The 7,488-nt window shown below is 28.2% G+C and overlaps 1 long non-coding RNA gene across 1 annotated transcript in view; it reads right to left on the minus strand.

Annotated features, from left to right (window-relative positions):
- The window catches only part of LOC102678236, a 14,612-nt gene extending 7,124 nt beyond the window's left edge, over nt 1-7,488 (minus strand). The window contains exon 1 of the long non-coding RNA XR_421053.2: nt 6,332-7,488. This is a non-coding gene — a long non-coding RNA (uncharacterized LOC102678236). The remainder of the gene's footprint in view (nt 1-6,331) is intronic.

Below are 7,488 nucleotides of genomic sequence, written 5' to 3' on the forward strand. Positions count from 1 at the left end.
ATTTAAGATTTTCCAAGATTTTAAGCCAAAAAAAAAAAATAATAATAATAAAAATAGAATTCTCAACATTTCTAAATTCTAATATAAATAAAATTATTAATTTTAATAAATGATTTAATTAACAAATTAATCTCACTTGAAATGAATATAAAAAATAAAAACTTGCATTTATAGTTCATTCGATAAGTCATCTATATTAATATCTCATTTATAATGATACCGATTTGTCTGATATATATATATTTATAAATATAATAAAATATGCATTTTTTGAAAACTCAAATTGAAATTTATATTTTTAGATTTTAATCATTAAATACTATCAAAAAGATGGAAATTAATCAAAAAATTTGTAACCTTGAAGTTTATTTAAAATATTTATCAATATTAATATATATATATATTATTAATTAGAATTACGTAACAAAAAAGAATATTGTTAATCAAATAAAGAAGAGTTTAAAGATCTTCATCCATTTGTTGGATTCTGGGAAGGATCAAAATTTCATATGTATTAGTGATTTTATGGTAATTTTACGATTCCTCGAAGAGAAGAAATAAGTATTCTTTTTTAGTAAAATATTTTCTAAAATAAGTTAATAAAGTTTGCCGAATGAACACATGAAATTTTATATGTTCATATTCTCTTAAATTATTTTCTCCCTAAAAATTAACTTCTTTTTTTTATTTTTATATAAAACGAAAATTTAAATTTAAAAAATTGATACTTTTACTTAATAGCAAAGTTTAATTAATTTTAATTAATTAATTTAATAAGTTTAATTAATTAATTGTAATTAATAATTTTTTCTAGATAGATAGATAGATAAATGAATGCGAATATTATTTTAATTCTTCGAATCAGTTATAAACATGTCTTTCTAAAAGTAATCATTTCAACATTACTCGCATTCCAATTAATCAATACATGTTTTGTCTCATAAATCTCATAAATCTCAAATATATATATATATATATATCATCGATTTTAAAAATATGGAAATTGATATAATTTAATTTTTATGTTATATTTATTGTTTAAACATTTTAAAAAGAAATGAATTTCCATGTCACAAAAATATTCAAACACTTTATAAATTTAAAACTATTTCGCTATAAAAGATTAATATTTACTTCGATACTTTTTTTTATTCAATAATATATTTATAATATATATTTTAAACGATTTGTTAGAAATTATTTTTTTATTTTTTTAATAATCGATGGCATTTCAGTCTTTCATTGTATGAATTTAACGTTTTTTTTTTTAATGTTTATTGTTATCTTTTATTATTGTATATTTTCTAGAAATTTTCGTAACTTATTATAAAATATTTGTTATTTTAATTTTAATACTTAATTTAATTTAATATGTCTTAATATTAGAAAAAATATTAATTTACATCGATATGAACTGGAAATATGTATATAATAATTAATCACTGAATAAAATCATTGAATAATTTATCATCGATTCAAAAATTAATCGTCATAAAATGAATAAAAATATTTCAAATAGTAAGTAATATAATATATTCGAGCCAAAAAGAGAAAAGAAAAAAAAAGAAAGCAAAAAAAATAATGACATTAATATATTATATAATATAAAAAATATTAATTCTATTATAAATTAAAAAAAAAATTCACCATTCGCATTATCTATTTAACAAATATAGATCCGAAATTATTTTATACCAACCAAAAAATTTATCGATGATTGTTACCCGAATACAGTTTAGATGAAAATAGATTTCCCTTTCCCGAGTTGACCATGAAATTTCTCTTCTCGAACGAGCGAGAAGCTATGAATAGGCTCATTTCGTGGAACGTTACATTTTACTATCATATAATTTTTTACAACATCACCAGCCATTGCATTAAAATGTCAAACTAGATATTTCTCTGAAACTACTGATTTCAAAATGTCTATCAAAAGAGTCGGTAATTGTAAATAGACATTACGTATTTAAGCATCGATAAACACTCGATACTCAATGTTTATATATTATATAATATATTATATAGAAATGTAGTAATATATTTATATTAGATTGAATAGCAGTGTTAAATAATGATTCTTATTTTTTTAGATAGCATATTTGTTAAATCAAAAATATGTATTATATGTAGCAAAGAATATTACATATGAAATTAGATACGAATAAGGAAAAAATTTTAAATAAAATTTTAAAAATATTAATGAATCTGAATATTAATGAATATCTATAAAAATATCATATTCATGTTCTTCTTGTTTTTCATACTAAATTTTACAAAGTTTAAGCTTAAATATCTCTTAAATAAATGGATTAATATTTTTCTATAGAGAGTGTCTAGATAAATTAATTAATGCATTAAAAATTATATAATTTCACTTAAAAAATTCTGTTTAGATAGCTTGTTTAGTTTTAACCAGTAAAGTAAAAAACAAAGATATAATATTTCATATCGATAAACAAATGTATTACGATCTAGAAAATCAATATATTAATCTATTAATATATAAAGAAATTAGAATCAGAAGTCGTGATAGAAAATGATTTAATCATTTTCAGCCAAGAATATTAAATATAAATGAATGATGATTCATTTTCGAATGACATACAATCAATATAAATAAAGACATTGAAATATAATCTATTTGGCACACTTAGACAAATATTACTCGATATTAAAATAAGAACTAATTATTTTTTTTTTTTATTTCTTTATTATATTTCTAAAGAAAATTCTTTATATATATTTCTAAAAAAAAAATTAGCAAGAATAATTTTCGACACAAACTCTTCGATTATTTCAAATAATAATATTTTAAATATATCCATATAGATTTCATGATTTATCTCTATATAACGCGAGACAAAATCGCAATAAGATCTAACTTTGATATAAGATTAGCATAAAATTATGGGGAAACTGCGGCAAAGAAAAATTATCATTAAAAAAACATAAAAGATATACAATTTCTTTTACAAGACTTTTACCATCGCAGGAACATATTCCCTTTGGGGACACAAGGCACGTGCGTAAATTTACACGGAAAGGTTTTCTCACATCGCGTGTATGACTTACACAATCATATATGACGTGACCAAGCTTGGTCATTCTAGTATTGATTTTTCTCTCTTTTTTTTTTTTTTTTCTTTTGTCTTCCTTCCATTCGATCAACAACCCCTTATATCCAAGGGCGAAATTCAAAGTGTGCATTACGCAGTCACGCAGGTGGAGTTTATGTATGTATAATATATACGTATTACGCTTTTTACATGGCTAACATTGTGTCACAAATGCAGGCCAAAGATGGGAGAATTATGATAACACGCATTATCACATTTATCGAACTAGCTGGTATCCGTGTGAATCATCGATTGCACATCAAGAAATTTATAAATTTCACCAGTTTAAAAAATAAGATTCTATTTAAAAATAGAAATGAAAAAAAATATTTCATCACAATGAATAATGAAGCTTTTTCAAATGACTATCGCGATTAAAAATAATAAAATCGATGACTAAGCTGTGTACACGTGTAAATCAACAAAAATGATGTCAATATTTATTTTTCGCCGGATCTAAAATCACTACCGAAAAAAAAGATATTTTTATTAAGGCAATGCGCGTAAAAAATTAAGACGATTTTCATGAATAAATAAAATAAAAGCGCTGTATCTAATATTCGTGTGAATGATCGATTGTTTAATTTATTAAGAAATTCGTTTGAAGATCTTTTTTACAATTCGAAAGATAAAAAAAATTTTTTCTCTTTTTATTGAGAAAACGTGGGCGAAATATTAAGTTTAAGATGGTACGCAACCAAAAATGAGAGGATCGATATTAAGCTGCCACGTAAGACTCATCGATTTCTCGTTGAACACGGAGACAATCTTCCCAAGCATCGGTTTTTCGCCCCTAAGATGCCACTTTCTTTCTCCTCCCCGCGCGTGACTGACTTCGTGTTGTCTTCGAGATATAAAGTAGGTCGGTCAACGAAGATGCAGTTTCCTTGCGAGATATGGAATAATGCGAAAAATTTAGTTACATATAACTATACCAACAGGACAAGTTTTATGGTGACGCGAAAGAATGAAGCTGATCGCGTGAAATTATCCAATTTGACAATGACGCACAGCTATTACGTACTACCATCCGTCGAGGACGGAGAAAGTAATTCTGTCCGACGGTTGTTGCTTAAGCAGTTACTTTCGACCGGGATTCCTCTACAGGTATTTAGCGACCTGTTTAGTTATGTCTTATGAATTTGGAGATGCTTTTGCATCATTGAAAAATGATAACATGAAAAATCAATATCTTATATTTATTAATTATGAGATTATGGATCATTTGTATCCCGAGCAAAATTTCGTTCAAAGAGATTTTTGTTTTAGAATTTTTAAAAATATAAAACGATAAAGAAAAAAATATAGTGGACATAAACGATTCAGACTTTCCATAAAGAGTTAAAATCGCAATCGATAAATGGCGAGTATATTCGTTGAGGCAACGATAGTAGATATATATATGTATATCATATAAACCGAATGCCAAATGGCATTTCACGCGTCTTTATTGATTCTTTCAAATCTGTTGTGATCGTCTGGTATACGTATATAGAAACAATTTCACCATCGACTATCCCCGATTATATTCTTATTTTTCTTTTTCATGACCGAATGGGAATGGGCAACATTTTGACTATATAGCTATTTAGTAGTAAATGTAGTTTAAGATATTCTCTCGAATATTTTAAAATGATTTTTATTTAATTTGGTCATTTTTTATGATGGATTAATTAAAATAAAATCGGTAGTTTTCATCGATACAGTCGCAATATTAAAAATTACGTATTCTAAGTAATATATTTGTATTGAAAGTAATATGTCTTTCAAATATACCTAAGAGTTAAAATATTCTTTTTAAAGGGGAATTAAAGAGGGAACTAAAGAGGGAAAAAAAGAAGAGAAAAAAGAATCGGAAAAGAAGTCGAAATTTTTATTTACCATGTTAAGCTGTTCTTTCGATAGAATGGTTTTATAGGTTACTGTCACGCCTCATTGATACTTGAAAACGGATGTTATCTATAACTCAAGATTATGCTCTGTATTACGATTCAATACAGAAATTTCTTGAATTTTCTCTCTATTTGTTCGATGCTATTTTGTGTCTGAATCATGGTTCGATCGAGGTCGAAGTTATGTCGAAACATTTGCTGGGCGAGTTTTGCATTCGTAAATAATAACGCGATAGACAGACGTCATAAGAGAAACGAAATTGGAAAGAGCGAATATGATTTTATTATAGCTTAGTCCGGTATGGAATGAATACATCAAATATATCTAACAGTATCAATTAATTTTCATATTATATGATTATTTAGAGAATTAAACACATGCGACTTTAAAATAAGAGAGAAAGCATTCGAATAGAAGTTTATCCACGACTAACGAGAATCAATTGTACCGGAAATGAACGTAATGTCCCCGGTATAACACGTTTGTCGGCCGTATGCGAAAGAATTATTAATTTCTCGTATAAGAGTGCGTGAACCGGATGTAACGGCATTCGAAGAGAGTTGAGTCAAACGGAGTTAAGCCAAGCTAGCTGTCAAATCATAGAGAATTGTATATATACTTTATTGTTGTAACAATTCTCAAGTTTTCTTGAGAATCGTTTACGATAAAGTTTTATAATTCTATTCGCTATTTTGATCTTAATTGAAAGCGAAAAAGGATATAATGTAGAATCTTACGTATAAATATATTCAATGCAGAGAAATATAAAATAATTTGCGAATCATAAATTTGAAAAAACATATTTTTCTCAATTCATATATATCACGAATAGAGTAACAAATTAACGTTTGATTTATAAATATCAGAGATTATATTTTTTAAAAATTATTAAAAAATAATTTGAAAATTACGATCGATATCAATGAAAAGATATCGAATGTCAAAAAATCAATTGTTTCGTAAAAAATGAAATCAATGACATTCGTTTATAAAAGTTATTGGAGGTTAGACTAGATGATTGAACATTGGAACAGACGATTTCATTTTGAATATTTTACCGGGAAATATAACAAGATCATAAAAGCATAGTAATTAATTTAATATCCAAAGTTTTTTAGTCAAAAATAACCATTTTAATAGTTAAATGAACGAGAATTTTCGACAGAAATCATATTTGTCAGTTGACGGTCATTTCGTATTATAGGAAGTACAGAATCGATTACAGGCCGTCCTAACCTTAAAATCCGTACCGGCACGCCTCAAACGTATAGAACATAAATTTATTTAGAACAAAGTACAGTGCGTTAAATAATTACATTTACCTGTTTTTCGTTGTTGTTTTTTCCCCTTTTTTCTTTTAGTTATCTTTTTCTTTATCTTCCTAACGTTTCGTAGCACCGTGATTACCGGCTTCACCGATTCCTCAAATTCTGATACCGTCTCGTTTTCTTCTTGTCACCTGATCGATGATACATAAAATAAGCACGTTGATAATTCACGATAGCAAAGAATGAATGCGGAATTTTTCGTATATCTTCGTGAAGGTTTTCTTGAGTACAAGTGACTGATATTCCTTCTTTGCTAAATTTCTATCCGATGTCGTTTCGTTGGTAAAACGAACGAAAGCTTAGTTTGCTTCTTGCTGTTAGAAGCAAGCAAACGCGAATAAGAATGATAACTGTTCGTCGTCAGTTTCATTCATCGACGTGTCGTGTTCCTCCTCTCCGTCGCGAGCGCGTATCACAGATGGAAAAATTAAAGGAAAAGAAAAAGAGAAGTAGGATGGGAAAGGGGCAGAAGAAGGAAAATAAAGGAGCAAAGATCAAAGAAAAAGAGGAGGGATAACAGCGTTATATCTGCACAATACTGTCTTGTGCACGCGGTCGCACTTGACTGACGGTACCCCGTTCCTTTTTGTATACTCTACTGCTGGCCGTTTTCCGTTTACGCTATCTGCCACCTATTCACCTCACTATTGGTTTCTGTTGCCCTACCCTCGTCCACGATGCTTCATCCTACCAATATTTCTCCCTCCTTTTTTCCTTTCTTCCTTTCCGCCCTTTCTTTTTTTCTTCCTTCTGTATTTCCCTCCCACTTTCGACGAATTCGTAACCTGTCACTCTTCTGTGTGCTCGCATACGGATTTCCTACCTCGCCCCTGACAAATATCCATATGACTCGTTTTCTGCCAGCGTACCGTCGAACCAAACAGAATAAACGTAGAGTCTTTTTGAAACGACAAAAGGAAAAAACGATCGCGGCAAAGACGAGGATGACAACGAGAATGACAACGAGGACGACGCGACGAAAACGATGGAAACGAGGGCCGCCGTGCCGACGACGAAAACCACTGCCGCCAACTTGCCATCTTGCGGGCATTACTGTAAACATTTGCAAATGGCTCTCAAATTGCGGATCTTTTTCATTTCAATTCTTTCTTGCAGCATATATTTTCTTGAACATATTTCTTAACATTAAA

The sequence above is a fragment of the Apis dorsata genome, unplaced genomic scaffold (assembly GCF_000469605.1).
Source record: "Apis dorsata unplaced genomic scaffold, Apis dorsata 1.3 scaffold_81, whole genome shotgun sequence".
NCBI lineage: Eukaryota > Metazoa > Arthropoda > Insecta > Hymenoptera > Apidae > Apis > Apis dorsata.